General features: G+C 43.2%; 1 protein-coding gene, 1 long non-coding RNA gene and 1 pseudogene across 4 annotated transcripts in view; all 3 read right to left on the reverse strand.

Annotated features, from left to right (window-relative positions):
• LOC115117739 (sodium-dependent phosphate transport protein 2A-like) overlaps window positions 1-1,219 on the reverse strand; it is a 33,246-nt gene extending 32,027 nt beyond the window's left edge. For 2 of the 3 annotated variants that reach the window (XM_029646232.2, XM_029646231.2), the window contains exon 1: window positions 1,132-1,166. The gene's annotated coding sequence lies outside the window, so the exon portion shown is untranslated. Of the gene's footprint in view, window positions 1-1,131 lie in introns of all 3 variants that reach the window. The other variant, XM_029646233.2, reaches the window with a different exon arrangement.
• Window positions 1,220-5,846: 4,627 nt separating this feature from the next.
• Window positions 5,847-6,374, reverse strand: LOC115117741 (uncharacterized). Its single transcript, XR_003861730.2, has 2 exons — window positions 6,215-6,374; window positions 5,847-6,099 (listed from the first exon to the last, which is right to left on the reverse strand). It is a non-coding gene; the product is annotated as an uncharacterized LOC115117741 (long non-coding RNA).
• Window positions 6,375-6,733: 359 nt separating this feature from the next.
• LOC115117744 (regulator of G-protein signaling 14-like) lies at window positions 6,734-22,344 on the reverse strand (annotated as a pseudogene).
• Window positions 22,345-23,107: the final 763 nt, after the last annotated feature.

Raw genomic sequence — 23,107 nt, forward strand, 5'->3', positions numbered from 1 at the left:
ATTATTGTAGAGGTGTTTCAAAACATATTATATTATTTTTTACGTTAAAAGTTACTCCAAAAGGACAATACATTATTTATCATCCATTTCTATTGGGCAAAGAATCTTCCGAAACACAACCAAAATGAACTGCAAATGCATCCAACATTTTTGCAAAGTCACAAGCTAGGAATTTGGGTGTGTGTATGCGTGCGCGTGTGTGCACGTGTGTAAGTGCGTGTGAGTATGTGCGATTGCCTTCTAATCCTATCTACATGGTGTACCTCTTCAAGATGAGTAATATTGTGAGGGTTTCTTGAAGCACAGCAAATCCCTTGAATCAATTATTAATAGGATATAATTAAGCAAGCATCCTGATGGATGGGAGCTCTCCAAAGACAAAGCAATATGTATTCATTGGAATGGAGTTATGCATTTACATTTTAGTCATTCAAAATGGAATCGTTTATGCAACTCATGGAATCGTTTATGCAACTCATGTAATGTCTTATGTATAAAGGTTGAACAGCTTCGAAACACAGGGGTTGCATCCATGGTAAAGTAATGTGATGATCATTATCCTTAGTTTGTAGACTTACCTTTGGGCTTATCATAAAATCATACTATCACATCACTACATAGACCTTATAAGGTAGATCTCACATCACTACATAGACCGTATAAAGTAGATCTCACATCACTACATAGACCGTATAAAGTAGATCTCACATCACTACATAGACCGTATAAAGTAGATCTCGCATCACTACATAGACCGTATAAAGTAGATCTCACATCACTACATAGACCGTATAAAGTAGATCTCGCATCACTACATAGATCTTATAAAGTAGATCTCGCATCACTACATAGATCTTATAAAGTAGATCTCACAACACTACATAGATCTTATAAAGTAGATCTCGCATCACTACATAGATCTTACAGTAGATCTCACAACACTACATAGATCTTATAAAGTAGATCTCACATCACTACATAGATCTTATAAAGTAGATCTCGCATCACTACATAGATCTTACAGTAGATCTCACAACACTACATAGATCTTATAAAGTAGATCTCGCATCACTACATAGATCTTATAAAGTAGATCTCGCATCACTACATAGATCTTACAGTAGATCTCACCTTGGTTTGTCCCTTAGCGTAATGTTCCTTTGATGAAGTGTATCACCTAAAGTCACTCTCAAAGAAAAGACTCTTCATGAGGAAAATGAAAAACCAGTCGTATTATATACCAGCTGACTGAGTTTAACGTTTAAAAAGGGACACCACTTGTCTTACTGATTAACTGGTCACATCATTGGGCCTCACACCATTAATCAATAACAACAATTGAGAACATTAATATCACATAAACCGAGGTATTCAGGATAGTGGCTGTTATGTTGTACCATGCTAGTTTATGTCATGGTTGAGCTGAGGTGGTTGTTCAATAGGGCATCATTTAATATAGACCCTCTGAGTGTAGATTAGAAACTGCATGGGAGGAGGATTTTTTATATTTAATTAATAACTCAAATGATGTGCTTCTAAAAGCAGGGTAAATCTGACACCTACTGGTGAGAGTGGAATATTCTAAAAATTCTCCATTACAGACTGGTAATCTGTAATCTGTCTGGTAATTCAAGGTGAGGTTCTCTCCACATTATGAATCTAGAGTGCTTATTATGTATTTCTCATCAAACAGCACTGGTGACCTGAGAAGACTCTGTAGAATGAATGCTTTAATGGAATAAGATGGCTTACTGAAGACCTTCTGAACACACAGCAAGCGAGCGAGAGAGAAACAGAGAACATTCAGGGCCTCCCGTAAGTTCCCCAGGGTAAAGGCCTCCAGAGAGTGGGAGTTGTCGGATGTTAATTATTACTCTGTTCACAGAACTTTCATATCAGCAGTATTTTCACCCACATCTTCTGAACCCAGGCCAGTAATAACCCCTGACAAACAAGAGAGAAACTGACACAGTGTCTCCATTCCTCCTCAGGGGAGATGGGAAGGTCCCCCATGGAAGATACAGGATCATGATATTTGTAGGTCTTCAGCTGGTATTGAAAAGAGATTAACATGGAGGTTAGCAGGTGGGAGAGAAATCCTGGAGTTTACCATCACATACACAAACCTGTGATAGAGGCAGGTCCAGGATCACCAGGTAAATCCTGAGTAATGTTGCTAATTCAGGCAAACTGTGCCAGTGCCAGGGCATTGTCTCTGCTGCCCAGCGTGGCACGGGGAGAAACAACACAGAGCACTAGTGGGCCAGCCATAACACATGCCAGCCATAACACATGCCAGCCAAACTACTGCTACCTTCAAACATGCCAGTGTAACACTGAAAACAGTACCAAGAGAACAGTGAAACATGCCAATTGACATAGCAACAATTTAAGGTAAATGAAAACATGACAACTGTACACCTAGTGTGGAAGTACATTGGAGTCCGCAATGATTGACACCCTTAAATAAAGATCAATAATAACTGTATAAAATAATTAACATACTGAGCTGTACTGTATTTGTAAATGTTTTACTAATACAGTTGCAGAGAGAAAGAGGTTTTGTTTAAGAACACTTTTTTCCCAAAGAATAAGGGGGGTCAAAATGATTAACACCTCTAAAGATTCTTACAATTAGTCAAAAGTTCAGTGTTTGGTCCCGTACTCCTTGCACGCAATGACTACATCAAGCTTGTGACTCTACAAACTTGTTGGATGCATTTGCAGTTCGTTTTCATTGCGTTTCAAATCTTGTGCTTGATATAAATGAATGGTAAATAATGTGTCATTTTGGAGTCCCTTTTTATTGTAAATAAGAATGTTTCTAAACACTTCTACATTAATGTGCATGCTACCATGATTATGGATCATCCTGAATTAACCATGAATAATAATGTGTAAGCAAGTTAGAGGGTCAAAGATCATACCCAAGACATGCTAACCTCCCCTGTTATTGGTAGTGGTGAGAGCATTTACAGTAAAAGGTACTCCAAAATGACATTATTTACCATTCATTTATATGTGGGGAAAAAATCTGAAATAAACTGCAAATGCATCCAACAAGTTTGTCAAGTCACAAACTTGATGTTGTCATTGCATGCAAGGAATATGGGAACAAATACTAAACGTTGGACTACTTTTTTATAAGAATGTTTAGGGGTTTCAATTTTGACACCTACCTTTGATAAAATCCTTTTCTCTGAGTAATTGTATTGGTACAGAACAAGCTCTTTCCATGACAGACTGACCTGGTGAAATTAATCTGAAAGTGGATAATCTGTCATACTGGTGACCACTGGAGAATAAACTGCATGAGCTCCGTTCGTGACTATCCTACCAATGGGACATTAAAAACTGTAATATCTTGTGTTTCACTGAGTTGTGGCTGAACGAGGACATGGATAATATACACAGTTGGCTGGGTCTTCTGTGCGTCGGCAACACAGAACAGCTACATCCGGTAAGACAAGCGATGGTGGTCTATGTCTATTTGTCAACAACAGCTGGTGTGTGAACTCTAATATTAAGGAAGTCTCAAGGTTTTGCTCACCTGAGGTAGAATACCTAATGATAAGCTGCAGACCATACTATTTACCAAGAGAGTTTTACTATATTTTCTGTAGCTCTCCATTTACCACCACAAACCAATTCAGGTACTAAGACCACACTCAACAAGCTGTAAAGGCCATAAGCAAACAAGAGAATGCTCACCCAGAAGCAGCATTAAAAGGGAAACCCAGACGCGAGCTCCCCAGTGACCCTATGCAAGCCTACCAGAAGAGGTAAATGCCTTCTATGCTTGCTTCGAGGCAAGCAACACTGAACCATGCATGAGAGCACTAGCTGTTCTGGACAACTGTGTGATCATGCTCTCTATGTCAGATGTGCATAAGACCTTTAAACAGGTCAACATTCACAAGGCCAGAGGGTCAGATAGATTACCAAGAAGTGTACTCAGAGCATGTGCTGACCAACTGGCGAGTGTCTTGACTGACATTTTCAACCGCTTCCTGACCAAGTCTATAATACCTACATGTCTCAAGCAGACCACCACAGTCCCTGTGCCCAAGATCTCCAAAGTAACCTGCCTAAATGACTACCACCCCCGCAGCACTCACGTATGTAGCCATGAAGTGCTTTGAAAAGGCTGGTCATGGCTCACATCAACACCATCCTCCCAGAAACCCTAGACCCACTACAATTTCTATACCTCCCAAACAGATCCACAGATGACCCAATCTGCATTACACTCACACTGCCCTTTCCCACTTGGACAAGAAGAACACCTATTGTGAGAATGATGTTGACTACAGTGCAGCTTTCAACACCATAGTGCCCTCAAGGTGCAGCACTAAGCTAAGGACCCTGGGACTAAACATCTCCCTCTGCAACTGGATCCTGGACTTCCTGATGGGCCAACCACAGGTGGTGAGGGTGGGCAACAACACATCTGCCACGCTGATGCACCATTGATTGCATCACCGCTTGGTATGGCAACTGCTCGGCATCTGACCGCAAGGCGTGACAGTGGGTAGTGCTTACAGCCCAGTACATTACTGGGGCCAAACTTCCTGCCATCCAGGACTTCTATACCAGGCGATGTCAGAGGAATGCCCTAAAAATTGTCAAAGACTCCAGCCACCTTAGTCAAAGACGTTCTCTTCTACTGCACGGCCAGCGGTACCGGATCGCCAACCCTATGTCCAAAAGGCTCCTTAACAGCTTCTACCCCCAAGCCATTTGACTGCTAAACAGTTCATCAAATGGCTGACCAGACTATTTCCATTGGCCCCCTTAACACTGCTGCTACTTGCTGTTAATGATCTATGCAGTCACTTTACCCCTACCTACAGATTACCTTGACTAACCTGTACATACATACCAGTAGCCCCTGTACATAAGGAATCATAGCTTTCACCTGGATTCAAATCCAATTTCGTCACATGCGTCGAATACCACAGGTGCAGACCTTACAGTGAAATGCTTACTTACATTAACCAATGTTTTATTTTTTATAAAGAACATATTTTTAAATAACTGCAGTAAGAAAAGTAACAACAAAATGAGGCTATGTACAGGGGCTACTCATTTTTTGTTACTTTACTTACTGCAGTTTAAATATTTTCTTTAAAAATAAATCTGCAATTGTTGGTTAAGGGCTTGAAAGTAAGCGTTTCACTGTACCTGTTGCATTGGACGCATGTAACAACTAATTTTGGATTTGAATCCAGGTGAAAGCTATGATCCCTTACTGAAGTCACTTGTTAAATCCACTTCAAATTCATTTAGATGAAGGCGAGGAAACCGGTTAAAGATTTATTTATTTTTTAGCGTTGAGACAATTGCAACATGGTTTGTGTGTGTGTTCCATTCAAAGAGTGAATGGGCAAGACAAAACATGTCTGTGTCTTTGAACTAGTAGGTGTTGGTGGTGTGGTAGTAGGTGTCAGGCGCATTAGGAATTGCAACGCTGCTGGGTTTCGCCACACTGAATTTGCCAACACATCACAACTGTGGGAAGCATTGGAGTCAACATGGCCAGCATCCGTGTGGAATTCTTTCGAGACCTTGAAGAGTCCATACCTCGGCTGTTCTGAGGGCAAATGTAGTCATTATTGCTTATCTTTATCAAGGGCGTCAATTTTAGACCCCACTGTACGTACACACAGCGCTGAGACTAATAAAAATCACACTTCTCCCCAGACCAACTTTGTCCCTCTCCTGTGAACCATGTTGACAAACTTTATTGGTTAACTTAGAAAATGTCATAATTCTTACTGATAACCACACCAACAATAATGTTTTATCTTCAGTATTTTGATCAGTTCTAAGGGAAGAGACTGGTCCACTCAACAGAATAGCTTTATTGTGAAGAATACACATTCAGTTTGGTAAGTACAGAACCATCACCCTGTGTGTTTCTCTAATTACTCACCAACTCAGTGTTTGCTTTAAAGTAAATGTGGAAAGGCAATTGACTGTATGCATAAATAATGAGCAGATGGAAGGCTCATGGCCCGATATTCCTGCAGAGCCAAGCCGTCGTCACTTCAGCTCCTCTGTGGAGGACAAGTGCGTCTCAGAACCTTCTGAGCCCTCCTAAAAAGGCGCACACAGTTTGGGACGTCACGGTATAAAATAACAATTAAATCTTGCATTAGTGACTATTGATTCGGGTAATGCTGTTAGTAAATAAGGATTCCAAACCACACACCTAGACTTTGTCCAGGTCCAGCCCACCTGGAAGGGATTCCTGTGAGGCAAAATAGATAATAGGTTAGAGATGTGTCACAGAGAAGGAGAGGGATGAGGCAAGGGGAGGCTGCCCCCCCCCAGTAGGCTGGATTTGGACCTGTTCTTCAACTGTTTCTGGGGGGCGGAGACACACACACTGGATAGACAGAACATAAAATACAGGGAGAGTGGCTCAATCAGAATCACACCAGTGAATAATGCCTGGAGGCAGCAACACAGCCAAGTGCTGAATGAAAACGGATTTATGTGGCCTGCTCAAATGCCAGCCAGGAGTTACGATGAGACGGCTGGAACAATCTTTGATCTTGTGCTCCATGGCTGCGCAATCCTCCGTTAGGTCCACTATTATATCAAATCTAGGGTTGGCTGTACACAAATTATTTAACTCCTGTGGCCAATTGGAGGATAAGAGGATTAGCTCATTAGTGCATATATGTCAATGAACTAAGTCCACCAAGTGGCGACACTCACCAAGGGAGAGTATTCAAATCATATTTTATTTGGTCACAGGCACCGAATAGAACTTACAGTGAAATGCCTACTCACAAACCTTAAATCAACAAGGCAATTAAGATATACAAATAAAAGCTGGCACTCACTTCATGGGAAGAAAAAGAAGAGCAGCAGTAAAATAACAGTAGCAAGTCTATGTACAAGGGGTACCAGTACATAGTCAATGTGCTGGGGCACAGGTTAGTCAAGGTAGTATGTACATGTAGGTAGAGTTACCCTGACAATGCATAGACAATAAACAGGGAGTAGCAGCAGCAGAGAAGGGGGGGGGCAATGGAAATAGTCTGGGTAGCCATTTGATTAGATGTTCACGTGTGGCTTTAAGCTGTTTAGAAGCCTCTTGGTCCTAGACTTGGCGCAACGGTAGTGCTTGCCATGTGGTAGCAGAGAGAACAGAGACTACGGCTGGAGTCTTTGACCAGTTTTAGGGCCTTCCTCTGACAGGTATATAGGTCCTGGATGCCAGGAAGCATGACCCCGGTGATGTACAGGTAGTATGCACTACCCGCTGTAGTGCCTTGCGGTTGGACTCCGAGCAGCTGCCAGGCAGTGATGCAACCGGTCAGGATGCTCTCGATGGTACAGCTTTGAGGATCTGGAGGACCCATTCCAAATCTTTTCAGTCTCCTGAGGGGGCATAGCCTTTGTCATGCCGTCTTCACAGCTGTCTTGGTGTGTTTGGGCCATGATTGTTTATTGGTGATGAGATATTCAAGTTCCTTGGTGTCCACAACCTGCTCCACTACAGCCCTGTCGATGAGAATGGGGGCGTGCTCGGTCCTCCTTTTCCTGTAGTCCACAATCATCTTTGTTTCGATCACGTTGAGGGAGAGGTTGTTATCCTGGATCCACACAGCCAGGTCTCTGACCTCTTCCCTATAGGAGACCAGAGTCTAATCCTGTGAATAGTGTTTTTCAAATCATGCTGTGGTAGAGTGACAAGCGATTGAGGCCTGTGTAGGTGAAGGCACCCCGTGGATGAGGGTTTATAATCCCCAACTTCCTGCAGGATTCAGCCCCATCTCATTAACTATGGATGAGAGGTGGTATAAATTGACTACTTATTACCATGACGTCAAACATTAGCCACAATCACCACATGTACCGTTCCATTTCCATGCAGCATCTAACCATTAATCTGGTCAAAAAACAAAAAATGTTTAAAAAAAAACATATCCCTGGCCCAGCAATAGATTAACACTTTTTTTCAAAGAGCTGCACCCCAACACCTGCGTCAGCTTGAACAGTTAGTATACCCTTACAAATACATGGGCCACAATACACTGAGCCACACTACAGTTGATGCCTCATTACTCTTAAAAGGGGCAATGTATAGTACATCATACTGTAACATTGTATTGAAATGTATAATGCATCATACTGTAACGTTGTATTGAAATGTATAATGCATCATACTGTAACGTTGTATTGAAATGTATAATGCATCATACTGTAACATTGTATTGAAATGTATAATGCATCATACTGTAACGTTGTATTGCAACAAAGAGTTCCTGGCATGAGCATATCTCCCTCAAAGGTGGATGGAGTGTTCTGCGGTAGTCTGTCAGTCTGAGGCAATTGATCTAGATGTTGATTTCAGGCCTGACTGGACTCTATCCTCCTCATCCCAGAATCCCTTGTGTTATAGAAGTGCTATTTAAAATGAGGACCTGTAGAATAAAGTTGCCCCAGTGGAACACCAACTCAGAAAACACTGCCTATCAATTAGTCCACATGACTGACTCCGTAACAGCAAAGGTGACAGATCCAAATTGGACACTTAGGTGTGTGTACTATCCACACACAGCATCATAGGAACACAAACACAACATGAGGAATGTCCCCTTACAGACTTCAGCTAGGTTGGCAAAAAAATAAAATAATAATTCACCCTGGCCGCAACTCAAGTTTCTTCCCCCCACCATGAGAGACAGGAAAGGGTAGCTAGGTTTCCATCCAATTGGCGACAGATTTTCATGCAAATATTCTAAATTCTGCTGCATTTTCCCAGGGATAACATTAGCTATGCTAGATGTTAGGGGGTTAAGGTCAGGGTTAGCTAACTAACTAAAATCCTAAAGATCTCCATGAAATTTGAACACGCGTTATAAGCCCGATCCTAATTATGTTTTTACCTCAAGTAACCGTCTGTTTTTTGTAACCACACCAAATATATCACATACTAATTTGAGCATCTTGGATTTACATTTACCACGTTAAGTTTAGTCTGAGACCAGGCTGACCGATGGTGTGTTTCTACCAGTACGTGATGTAGTGCACACAACATTTACTTCTGCCACGTAGGTGTTCACGTACCGAATAAAAATCAAAAGTTCAATGTGTTTCCATTATATTTCACTCTACCGATAGTGGTGACAACAAAAAGACAATTTGTGTTTGATCCAAAAATGTGGCCTGGGCCTTCGTATGGACGGTGTGACAATTGTAGAGCCTCTGGAGGAATGCAGAGGTCAAATTGAGCACCGTCGTGTGCCTCCGAAATGTTGTAACAATGCTGAGGGCTTCGTATTGACAATGATTGGTTAACGGTAGGTGGGGTCCTGTATAAACAAACTTCCTTGACAACAGCTCTGCTCAAAAGCTCGGTGCTGCTCAGCGAAGCACAAGTTGCCCTGACTTCTGCAAGTTGCCCTGAGGCTGTATCACCGTAACTGCAGATTTTGGATTGACCATGCAGCGCCTACCCGCACAGCATCTGTTGGCTCAAGTCTGTGTGCCAAGGCCAGAGTAGGTACATTTAACAGTTAGACGCTGCATGGTCAAATCTACAGTACGCATTTACCACCTGCTGTTCTGAGTAAAGACATCATTAATCTGCAGTTCTGAGTGAAGACATCATTAATCTGCAGTTCTGAGTGAAGACATCATTAATCTGCAGTTCTGAGTGAAGACAGCCTGCCATCCACTCTTACACAGATATGACCTGATATTTACCTCAGTATTGAGTGAACTTATTCCCACAACCACATGGTCTTTTCAAACTCATTCGAACCCCCCGCCCAAAAAAGGACATTTAACACCCCTCCTCCACAAAGTAGTAACTGTCAGAGGCACATTATCACTTGAGACAACCTATTGGGTGTCATTTAGCTACAGCAGCAGAGTATTAGTGGGTAGAAAACCCCATAGTTCGGTCTGTCACTCAGGTGGTTCCAAACACCTATTAGGCAGTTCCCCAATGTCATAGTCAATTCATACCTAATAAAAGCGTGGAGGGCCGAGTGTCACCACCTAGCTAGCATCGGTGCTGGTGACAATTCTATCAGAGATGTGGGAATTGGAAATTCACTATTACAGCCTACGAACACATACGAAGTCATGAGAATCACATAACCACCCCACTGATTCCAAGGACGTGTCCTACACAGTACATGATCACTGGCCAGCAGCTTTACTACACCGTTATATCCAGCCTTTCTACAGATCCTGAAAGAGTTATCAATGCTGCCTCACGCTCCTGGGCATTTAGTCACAGCTCAGCCATAAACTGCTCACCCGATCCTGATATCAGTTCCTTACAGTTGCCACCATTTCAGTGTTGCCATAGAACAGTCTCCACCCCCCACTGGCCAAGCACACAGCCTGCCGCTGTGTTGAGCCTATAGCCATTAACTCACCAACTGTTTCTACAAGCACTTACAGTCTAATGGATGGGTCTAGTTTTACACAAGCCATGCATTCCAATGCATAGCCTAATGCCTGCCGGAGTGTCTCAGCACCCGTTAAATTAAAAGGATCGAGTTAAGAAGAGGTAGGACAAATATGCCACAACCAGATTTATATTCTACACATACATAGACCGGGATAATGTACATTACCGCAAATATGGAACACATTTTAACTACAGTGAGTACCATTTCCAAATGACAAAGTGCTCACACCCACCACGCTTACCTTGTCCCCTGCCTGGTCTTACGGCACTACCTGGATATTACATGTGGGTCTGCATGAGATAAGGCAATTTGGTCTAGATAGCTGACAGCATCAATTACAGCTAAGCATCATCCGAGAGCGAGATAAAACAGACAGGATGAGAGTACACGTAGAGCACCGATGACTGAACACATCCAGAAATCGCCAGAGGAAAATGACAGCTTGCAAACCACTAGATGTGCATCCTCTGATCAGTCCGGTGTTTAATATAAAAAGGTGAAGTCACTACTACATCAACTTTTACATTTCTCTGAAGGATTGTCTTTCTTTGACTGAACAAAAAGTGTAATAAGTAATGCTTTCAAAACTATTTCACACTATTCCCATCCAGAGACACACACCCCATAAAAGGGAAGTGGCTTCAGAGGGGCACCGTCAAGCAACAAGTTTATGGAGATGAAGCCAAGCTGCGATTGGCTCCTAGACAGGTGACGAACCAATCACAGTGCAGTTCAAGTGGCATGTTGAATTCAGATGACGTCACTCAGATCAGAGAACTAAAATAGTGTGTAATTACGTTGGATGCGCGTAGTCTGTCCTTGAGACATTACACTGACGGACATGAGTGTAACCAGTCAGCTAGAGGTACATAGATCAATGATACCTGATTTAATCATGTGCAATGAATGGAAAGGTAAGTTAATACTGAAGTTAGACCCTGAATGGCACTCTGATAACAGACAGAAGGATTGACCATCTCAGAGGACCTGGCATTCAAAGGATTGCCCATCTCAGAGGACCTGGCATTCAAAGGATTGACCATCACAGAGGACCTGGCATTCAAAGGATTGACCATCTCAGAGGACCTGGCATTCAAAGGATTGACCATCTCAGAGGACCTGGCATTCAAAGGATTGACCATCACAGAGGACCTGGCATTCAAAGGATTGACCATCACAGAGGACCTGGCATTCAAAGGATTGACCATCACAGAGGACCTGGCATTCAAAGGATTGACCATCTCAGAGGACCTGGCATTCAAAGGATTGACCATCTCAGAGGACCTGGCATTCAAAGGATTGACCATCACAGAGGACCTGGCATTCAAAGTGCAAACACAGCAAACAATGTGCTCAAAAGTATTAAATGCCAGATAGTCAATTAAATAAACTCACAAGAGAAAAGTGCTCAAATAAAACCAGTTAAATCTCAAATCACATGTACTCAAAGTGCTTAGTTAAATATAAAGTTCAACTTAGAGATGCAAGACCCTCATGAATTGGAACCTATAACAGACTCTGCATTTCATTACATTTTGTACAAAAGTATGATAAGACATGCCTCAGAGCTTAGACAATCATAGGCAACAGTGCTAGACTATTGCCCTCTTAATAGTTGGGGTCTTCATGTATACAGTTTATTAAAATGTTAACCCACACACACACACGTTTCCTGTGAGCCTGTGCGTTTGGAACCTGATGAGTGACAGACTCCAACAGGGGTGGGAGTAGAGTTGGGATGGTTCTCTGACTCCTCAGTGTCTGTGGGTGCTCCATCCCCCTGTCACCTCTCCAGCCTCCCCCTGTTGAGTCTCCTTGGCGTGGACAGGTGGTTTCAGGAGGAACTGGGGCAGCTCCAGGTGTTCCTTGGTCAGCAGGCCTCTCTGGTCATCCACCCTACAGGCCTGGGCCCTGGACAACAGCTCCATCATCACTGAGAGACAGGAGGGAGGAGGCATGGAGAAAGAGAAATACATGAAGTTTCTCAGACTAGGGCTAACAGCTACTAGGTAGTCTATAGGGTTTAGTCCCATTACAGCTACTAGGTCATCTATAGGGTTTAGTCCCATTACAGCTACAAGGTAGTCTATAGGGTTTAGTCCCATTACAGCTACAAGGTAGTCTATAGGGTTTAGTCCCATTACAGCTACAAGGTAGTCTATAGGGTTTAGTCCCATTACAGCTACTAGGTATTCTATAGGGTTTAGTCCAGTGACAGGTGCAGTAAATAAGCCATGACCCCATGGTTCTGACTCGTACCCTCCATCTCATGGTTTTTCCTGACCCTGGGCTTGGCTCCGGGTCCGTCTGCCTGAGGAGACACATGGACCTCTGGGCCTGCTGGAGATCTACCGCTCTCCTGAAAAGTGTTTAGAACACCACACACATTTTACTTTAAGCTTTGGACTCCCAAACAAACTGGTTGTCAACAGTGCACCTGTCAGACTCACCTGTGCGACTGGAGTTTGGCCACTGATCCTGGGACTGCCAACTGGAATGACAAGACAGTAGTAAGTTCTAGATAGGCTACTGTACAAATTATGGGGTTTGATACCTGGGAAAATCCCAAGTGTCACATAGAAGAATAAAACATGAAGACACACAACCAAGTATCTCCCAGTAATGAGTAGTCCTCAGGGAGTGACCACTTATCCAAAGTGAAGGCAGTTGTGGTTACGGAGTTTTAAAAGGTCTGGAACACCAGTTAGGATACACAACACCAGAACAATGCCCGGTCCTGGCCACCAGCGGGACAAAGCACTAGTTAACATGTGTGCTAATCTGTATGTATTCACCTTTGTCCAGCTGCAGCTTCTTATTGGCCAGTTTGAACACACTAGTGCTCAGTGGCACATCACTCCCACTCTGCAAAACAGGATATGTTTACACAAACCTCTCACTCAAAATCTTATTTTCCCTAACCCATACCTTAACACTAAACCCCCTAGAAATAGCATTGGACCTTAAGGGGATGAACAAAATGTACCATGTTGGTCAAATGTGTTTGTTTACTATTCATGGGGACTTCTCGCCCCTTCAAGTACAGGTAAACAAGTCCATACACACCCACCATGGTGACCCGGGCCTGGTGTGATGCAAGTTGGTGTTTCTGTAGTACCGCAGACAGGGCATCCTGCAGAGTCTTACTGGACTTCACCATGATGCCCACTGTCTTACCAGTGAACACCACCTCCAACCTGAAACACACACATCAACACACATCAACACAGCACACAAGCACTGAGGGTCAGTAAGACAGAAAGAGGAATTGACAGATGACTCACGCAAACGTCACCCTCAGCTCCAGGGAGACTTGCTGGTGCCTCAGTATTGAACAGTCCTGCTCCAGAGATAAGGGCTTCTATAGGAGGACATATGGGTAACTGTCATTTAGGATGTTGAGAGGTGAAGTGAGCATTGTTGACACCATTTAAACCTCTGGCTGGAAGACAATTCCCATTTTGGCTCACCCTGTCCTTTCCATGGAGGTAGATAATGATGTCTTTGAGGGGGAAGCCTCTCTTCTCACAGAGGCCAGACAGCATTTCTCTGAGGGGGAGGCCGGGCCGTATGGGGGCCAGGGATGCACTGCCATCAGGCAGGTAGACACAGCAGTAACCTCCCTCCACACTACCGCAACCATCACCCTGCCCCTGGTCTGAGGGACCAGAGCGACCATTCTAGACAAGAGAAGTCAGGAAAAAAGAGGGGGAAGATGGATAGGAAAGGAAGTGAGGGGGAAAGGGGAGCAGGTAGAGCGGGAGAAAGGGGAGCAGTAGAGGTAGTGATGGAGAGAGGGGAACAGGAAGAGATAAGGGTGGAGGGGTGTAGTAGGAGGAGAGTGGGTGAGGAGTGAGGGAGAGGGGAGTAAAAGGAGAGAAGGGAGGGTTGAGAATGAATGGTTATGCTTAATCTTACACACACACATATATATATATATATATATATTTTTTTAAACTAATCTCCTCCCACATCCCAGATGACCAAGTATGATGAATTTACCTCTACACTGCTGTTGGACATCCGATAATCCTTACGAGACACATTCACCTTAGTGTATGACAAGTCTACTGAGAGGGGAGAGTGTGACGGGGGAGGAGAGAGAAACAGACAGAGGGTAAACAAACTAGAGAATATCACAGAGAGTTGGACAAGAGATTTGTAGGTTTATGGCTGAGGGGAAGCCTACCTCCCCACGATCCCCTCTTCTCCCGCTGCTTATCCCTCTGCTGAACACAGGTTACAAGCTATTACACAACCACACATCCAAATTAAATCATTGAAATGGTCCTCATTAACAGTCAAACCGTTGCTTTCATAGTCATTGTTGAAGTCCATCCATCCCACCTTCTTGTTGTCATTGAGGGAGCGGCTAAAGGTGGCCATGTTCTCCCATGATCCTGTGCTGGTAGGTTCAGCGGGGATGTTGGGTAGTGGCCTGCCCTCCACACTGGCCAGGGTACACTTCTGGTAAAGAGGGGAGCGGACAAAGCGCCTGTAGCTGTCCATCTTCATCAACTTTAAAATCTGATCCAGGGAGGGAGGGACAAACAGACACCAGTTACTGGAATGGCACTGGACTTTCCTCACTATTACACTAGAGTTGGCCATGAGTTTGAGGTGTTCTACATCGATCGCCTTCAAACAAAACTGAATTCCAAGCGTATAACATGCGCTAGCTAGCTGGTCTGTGTGAGCTGTGTATGCGGCAGGCAGATGGCAGCAGAGCTGACCTGTTTCTGGGCCTTGTCAAACATTTCAGCTGTAGGCTTCAGGAGGTCCTTCTCCTCCACGCGAGCCGTGTCGTCGATGTTCACAGCGTAGGGAGCGTGGTCAGACAGGTATGTCTGGAAGATGGCATGAGCCTCCTCACTTAACTATGGGAATAAGACAAGTCCCAAGTGACACCCTATACCCCATTTAGGGCCCTGGTCAGAAGTAGTGCACCATATAGGGAAAGGGCCATTACCAGTGATACATCAGTCCAGCTCCACAATCTGGTTCAAACAGACACACACAACTCTCCTTCCTCAGTCCCTACTGTAACACATCTATTCAACTGTTGACATTCAGTTACCTGTTGTGACTAGGGGGCAGTATTTTCATTTTTGGGAAAAAACATTCCCGTAGTAAACAGGATATTTTGTCAGGACAAGATGCTAGAATATGCATATAATTGACAGCTAAGGATAGAAAACTCTAAAGTTTCCAAAACTGTAAAAATATTGTCTGTGAGTATGACAGAACTGATGTTGCAGGCAAAAGCCTGGGAAAATCCAATCCGGAAGTGCCTCATGTTTTGAAAGCGCTGCGTTCCAATGTGTCCCTATTGAGCAGTGAATGGGCTATCAACCAGATTACCCTTTCTCCGTATTCCCGAAGGTGTCTACAGCATTGTGACGTAGTTTTAAGCATTTATGTTGAAGAATAGCCGTAAGCAGCTACATTGCGCTAGTGGTCACCTGATGCTCCCAGAGAGATTCTCGCATAAAATACAGAGGTAGCCATAACTCCAATCAGTCCTACTGAAAAACGAATTGTCCCCTGGGATATATTATCGAATAGATATTTGAAAAACACCTTGAGGGTTGATTATAAACAGCGTTTGCCATGTTCCCGTCGATATTATGGAGCTAATTTGGAATATGTTTCGCCATTTTCATGATTGCAATTTCCGTCGCCTACAAAAACAATATTTTTGGAAAAAAAAGGAACATTTGCTATCTAACTGGGAGTCTCGTGAGTGAAAACATCCGAAGCTCAAAGGTAAACAATTTAATTCGATTGCTTTTCTGATTTCCGTGACCAAGTTGCCTGCTGCTAGCTGGACAAAATGCTATGCTAGGCTATCGATAAACTTACACAAATGCTTGTCTAGCTTTGGCTGTAAAGCACATATTGAAAATCTGAGATGACAGGGTGATTAACAAAAGGCTAAGCTGTGTCTCAATATATTTCATTTGTGATTTTCATGAATATTTATGTCCGTTGCGTTATGCTAATTAGTGTCAGGCGATGATTACACTCCCGCATGCGGGATGGGGAATCACTAGAGGTTAAGAGAAGACAGAGGAATAAGCCCATACCTCTTTCACCCGGGTGGGTGGAATCTCCCGGAACTTCTCGCAGGCCTGATAGAACAGGATATTCTCCGCACTCACCTCTGACCTCAGGAAGGCCTGCGTGACAACATAGACCTAATGAACAGATGACCTACCATACAGCTCCCATCAGATCTGATCAACAGATGACCTATTCACTAAATAAAATGTAAAAGATGACCATATGCTCCAAAATATTTAGCTGTACAACCTGGAATAGTATTTGTGAGTTATGATCAGATGTCGCTGTACCGCTGCCATATCCCGCAGGCCCAGAGTAAATCAAATGCACCTATAGGTCACGGCTAGCCAATCAGATACAGGCATCAGTTCGGTAAAATAACAATTATTTCAATGTATGCTTACTCAGCTGTGGCGCAAATAATATAAGTGATCTGTTACCAGTGTGATCATAAACCTCAAGTTTAGAAATGGTTACTTGTCTGAGAATAACATTGGCTATGCTTGAATTGCCCTGCCAAGACGCAGGGATAATGCATTGGGCCTATAGCCTACTGCACAAACCTCAGTACACAACTGTTTTAAATAAGTTATTGTTAAATAGGCTTGCGTTTTTTTATTTATCTGAGCAGTAGATCTCAGCTAGCAGGTATTTTAACTTTTTTACCCCTTTCTCTCCCCAATTATGAACTTGTTTCATCGCTGCAACTCCCCCAATGGGCTCAGGAGGTGAAAGTTGAGTCATGCGTTCCCCAAAACAATGACCCGCTAAACCACACTTCGTAACACCCGCCCGCTTTACCCGGAAGCCAGCTGCACCAATGTGTAGGAGGAAACACCATTTAACTGATGATCGAAGTCAGCCTGCAGGTGCCCGGCCCACCACAACGAGTCGCTAGAGCGCGATGAGCCATGTAAAGCCCCCTCAGCCAAACTCTCCTTTAACCCGAACGACACTGGGCCAATTGTCTGCCACCCTATGGGACTCCCGGTCGGTTGTGACAGCCTGGGAACGAAATCGGGTCTGCAGTTACCCCTTAAACACTTCAGTGCCTTAGGCCTCTTGAGTGACGCAACGGTCTAACATGTTATAATAAACAACGTATTTTAATGGTCATTAGGTTTAGGGCACAACATGCTCTTCAAAATAAGATAGAATTCACATAAGCTCAATCAACAAAGACTGATTCTAGCGCTAATAAATGTTGTCATTTTTTATTAAATCCCTGCTGTATGACTCCTCCCGTTGCTTTACTCTGAGAAAAACATGTTTTGCATTTGCTGAGTGGCGACAAAGCAATCATTGTTCTCAATTAAAAGCAGTGATTTCTGAAGCTGAGTGCGTGCGGCTCACCTTGAAGTAGCATACTCCCATGGGGTCTTCCAATAGCGTCTCGAAGGACACAGCCCAGCTGACGACACTGCTGGCCTGGGCATCTCCCCCTTGGGCCTCTGGCAGACTGGTACAACTGCCCCCACAGCCACGACCAGACATGTTCAGCTCTGAGAAAAATCACACACACTAATAAAACCATCCACACCCTGAAGCCTCGGGGAAGCAGACTGACACTACTACGCGCACAGGCATGCTCATATTTGAGCAACAGCTCTGAGACAGACAGGCACAAACACACACAGGCTTACCGCCATCTGACACTGCCTGGCTCTGCAGAGACAAGGGGAAAGTGTGTCAGTCTCAGTCAAATACAATATCACATGATCCATCAATACAAAACAGTTCCACAGACATTAAAATCTAGAGTCAGTAATGTAAAAGTGGAGACCAACTTCGTGGAATAGAAATACAGACCAACGTTATAGACCAGAATACCATTCAAAACAGGAACAATCACTCAACCAGGTATTGACAATGAGAAATCTCAGGCAGTGAATTAAGGACAAAAACACACCAATGCAGCATCAGGAAGTGATAGTGAAGACAAACAGCTGCATGTCTTTGATCTGACAGCTCTCCTCTACGTTAGAGCACTCAAGCAGGCAAGGCCCCAGCTCACACAGGAAGAGTGGGTGTCACTGTACTGCTCTCATTCAGCTTTCAGGACAGAGAATGTTTTTTTTTTCAGCTCCAGTGAAGCTTAGACGTCATGTTCTTTCCCAAGGAAAGGTGAATTCGGGACAGGAAAGTGCATGCTGTACTGAATGCAAACAAAAGACAAGCAGACATTCTACATTTCAGAGCACACTAGATGGACCTAAGCAAACCCTACAGCCTCATGCATAAGGTGCATGCTAACTGCTAAGATGAGGAAACATAACTTTATGAGTCCACTAGGAGTGTTCTGGTTCTGGGGAGGTGTTCATAAAGCATCTTAGAGTAGGAGTGCTGATCTAGGATCAGGTCCCCTCTGTCCATGTCTTAAGATCCGAAGTTAACTAGTCCTAGATAAGCATTCGTACTCTGAGACGCTTTATGAATACGGTCCCTGATGAAAGACAAGATCCTTTAAAACTCACTGTGTTGTGTACAATAGTGACGCTGCAAATGACGACAAGAGGAGTCCTTCCACGAGACCACCATAAGCATGCATTTCTTGGAGCGTGGGCACTCCAATCACACCACTCCTCGTATCCACCCGGACTCACTTAAGATGTCTCAACAGCCTCCTGAGGATATGAGTCATTTCCCTGACATCACCACCCAGTGTTATGTGACTCAGTCATCAGTGATTGCGCCACAGATGCAGCGGGATGGGTGGGGACACCACCACATGCCATAGAGGTTGGATGTGATGTCGCTGAGGGCAATCTGTAAACAATGTCTGTATACTTTGACAGTGGCTTAGATGCCTAGTCGGTTTCACTAACAGCCAACATTGTCTTGTAGCAGCTTTGGTGTCACACCCCAGTCTACTTGGCAGCAGCTTCATAGTTATTAATAAAAATCACATGGTCTTCGCCTGAAAGGCATTGCTCAAACAGAAACAGCGGTTTAAAGCATAGCCCTTTTCTCCATTGATAGCGGAGCACAAATGTCAGGAAACCCTTTAAAACAGGATAAAGCCTGATCACCAACAGGCTTGTGCTAATCTCCTCTTATGGAAATAGCAATTATTAAAACATTTTAAAAACTAATTCTAATAAAAAGTCAACAGTTGGAGAATGGATGAAGATACTCCAAACTTTTAGAATGTTTATAATCCAGATGTTGACTGAATTATAGCACATAAAACATTTCTGGCACAGACCGATGGAGTTCAGTAATTTTGGGGGGAATTAAGGTTTCAATTTGTCAAATGTCAGTCTTTTTTTTGCGAACGCACTCATACATTGTATCAGGTATTTTGTTAATATGTTGCGTCATTTGCATAACTACACTGGGTGTATTTACCTATATAAATTAACATAAGAGAAACAGAGCTGCAACCACCCATCACCTAGGCCTACCTGCACTGTATATACTTCCTCATTAATTACAGTTGTCACGTTCTGTTGTAGAATTTACCAAGTGTGTTAATATCAGGATACCCTATTACATTTTTTATAAATAAACTTAGCTCGAGATTACATACTTCACATTATTTGTGAGATCAGACATAAATCACTAATCTGAGTGTTCATTTTCAGAAGTTGCTTTCACTTCAACGCATTCGTAAACATTGCAACTGTATAAAATTACTTCAATTGCATAAAAAAATGAACATCCATCAAAGGAGCTCTTTGTGATGCAAGTGTCTAGACGATGCATTAAATCCCTGTCAAAAGCTTTAGCGTTCTTAGAGATTCAAAGGAAAGACAATGTATCCCATTTCAGGCATTACGCACAGACAGGTCATTACAAACACTTCCACAGTTGTAACGTCGGGATCGGTGTCCCTTCCACGGGACTGTTGAGCTAACGCGATTAGCATGAGGTTGTAAGTAACAAGAACATAGACATATCTGATATTGGCAGAAAGCTTAAATTCTTGAAAATCTAACTGCGATGTCCAATTTACAGTAGCTATTACAGTGACATACCATGCTATTGTTTGAGGAGTGCACAATTTTGAACATGAAGTAATTAAAACAAATTAGGCAGTCTCGATTCCAAATTTTGAACAGAAATGCAGTGGTTCATTGGATCAGGCTAAAACGTTATACATACACTGCTGCCATCTAGTGGCAAAAATCTAACCGCACCTGGGCTGGAATAATACATTATGGCCTCGCCCTTGCATTTCAAAGATTGTACAAAAGAACAGTTGTTTTTTTCTTTGTATTGTCTTTCACCAGATCTATTGTGTTATATTCTACTACATTCCATTCACATTTCCATAAACTTCAAAATGTTTCCTTTCAAATGATACCAATAATATGCATATCCTTGCTTCAGGGCCTGAGCTACAGGCAGTTAGATTTGGGTATATCATTTTAAGCAAAAATTAAAAGGGAATAAAACCTTAGAAAAAAAAATGGCAAAGAGTATGGAAGAGTTGCAGGAGTAAAATATAAGGAATCAATCCTATGAGATTTGTGTCAAATGAATTTTGCACCCCTCAAACACAGGAAATAGATGGCTGAAAAAAAAACTGATCCTGAGGTGGGTGGGGCATGCGCATTGCCAATAGATCCTTAGGTGACCCAGAAGGAATCTTGACTTGAGGCCAGCTCTAGATAGGGCAGTGGAGAGCAATCCAGAAGGACTCAACGTTTTGAACAACGCAGATAGAATTTTGTTGAGTTGACTCCTACTCTACATGGCAGAGATGCATGTCTGTTCACATGATATATGTCTATCTGAACAGTATGTAACATTACACCTCACTGAATTCAACCCAAGTCTACAGAGAAACGGACAACTTACCATGTGACCAACACCAGGAACACCCAGAGTCTTTATGTTCTTAGACATGGCTGAAGTACCGGTGGGAATCCCAAATTATGTGCACCCATTGAGGGTGTCACAGCAAAGTGATCCACCCTGCACTGACACACTTAGGTCCTCCTCATTCAGGACTCCCTGTCATTTCCTGTCTGAAAGGAAGGGTTGCTGTGGCAATGGGCCGCAAAAGGGGAAGCAGGGTTACAGTGATCAAACGGCTTTCATCTTGGCTCTTGAGAAACTCTCTGATGTGGGTGGTGTGCTTGTGTTCCTGTCCTACTGTATTTCAGACTAGACAGTGTAGCCTGTGAGACTTAACTCAGGTGAAAACTCGCCAGAGCAAATATGGCTACCTGATATAGCACCAACAGTGCATTATGAGAACAGGTTGTGGATCCAACCACAAGAGCTGTGACTGCGCTGCCCACCCCATTAGAGATAGCGTTGTCACCAGCCAGCCCTATAATTGCCAGTGGATAAAGGCACATCCAGTCAAAGATTAAAACATTCAATAGGCTACTCAAAGTAAATATTTCCGGAAGAAAATTGTCTAATTTATTTCCAAAAATGCCAACGAGTTGTTTGAGTCTTTCTACAACTAGGCATACCTTTATTTGAGTTGGTGGACAGGTATCGTTGTAGGTGTTCAGTTTCCCAAACTTGTACTGAGCAGTTCTCTTCGCCAGCCGAGAGAGACTTCGGCAGAGCCTACTGAAGGCCACCATCTTCCGGGGAAAAAGCTTTTGGGACTGAATTAAAATGTATTTGCATAGCACTATGTGAGAGAGGTGTTTGATAAGAAAGCAGTTAAAAATATAAACTACCGCTTGAAGAGTCTGCAAATATTGAAAAGGAAAGATGCATTTGAAGAAGATATACTATTTAGAAACATAAGAATACATGTTATAATTCAGACATAGACCCATAGCCTACCTACAAAAACTGTTTGGATCACCAATTTAGTTCACCTTGCCTCTCTCCAAGTCAAAGTTCAGGGCATGGTGCTAGAAACACCTATGGATCAAATCTAAAAGCCAATGAAGTAGAGCCAATCAAGTGGAGCCAATGAAGTGGAGCCAATCAAATGTAGCCATTCAAGTGGAGCCAATCAAGTGGAGCCAATCAAGTGGACCTTAAATGCATGTCCGGCGCGTGATCAAAATGAAGAAATAGCCGCTCATCTCTCTTATTCTTCACCTTTTCGTAGTAGTGTGGCTTTTCGTGTAACAAACCAACGTTTACAGAACAGATTCTCTTTTTTATGAGGTAGGACATGGCACATCCACATTGCTGCTTTAGGGGACAGTGCTGTAATGTCTCAGGCCAATAGAATGTCATTCCATCAGCAGAGGAGAGCAGAGCAGAGAGGCTGTCACAGGAATATATAGGTCAGGGGATCTTTCCTTCTCCTGTCCAGACTAATAGGAATTGATTTATTTGAGCTCTCTGGGAGGAGAAAAATGTGTTTATCCTCAGTTAGGCAGGCCTGAATAAATGACGGCAAATCACTGCAAGTTTTAAATGGTAAAAGAGACCGAAAGGGGGAGAAATGTGATGGGTAACTGTATTTGTTTGATCAACAGCACTCTCTGGTGGCCACAGAGGAAGTGAATCTGAAGTCCAGAGAACAGACCTTTATGGCTTCAGAGCCAGACTGACAGGTAGTGAGGAGAGTTGAACTTCATATCCCATGATGCAGTGTACCTTTGTACTGTACTGCTCATAATTTGTTTGAAATGTGCTGTCTGTGAAAAGGGCTCCTGATCCTTTGGAAGTCA

The sequence above is a fragment of the Oncorhynchus nerka genome, linkage group LG5 (assembly GCF_034236695.1).
Source record: "Oncorhynchus nerka isolate Pitt River linkage group LG5, Oner_Uvic_2.0, whole genome shotgun sequence".
Taxonomy (NCBI): domain Eukaryota; kingdom Metazoa; phylum Chordata; class Actinopteri; order Salmoniformes; family Salmonidae; genus Oncorhynchus; species Oncorhynchus nerka.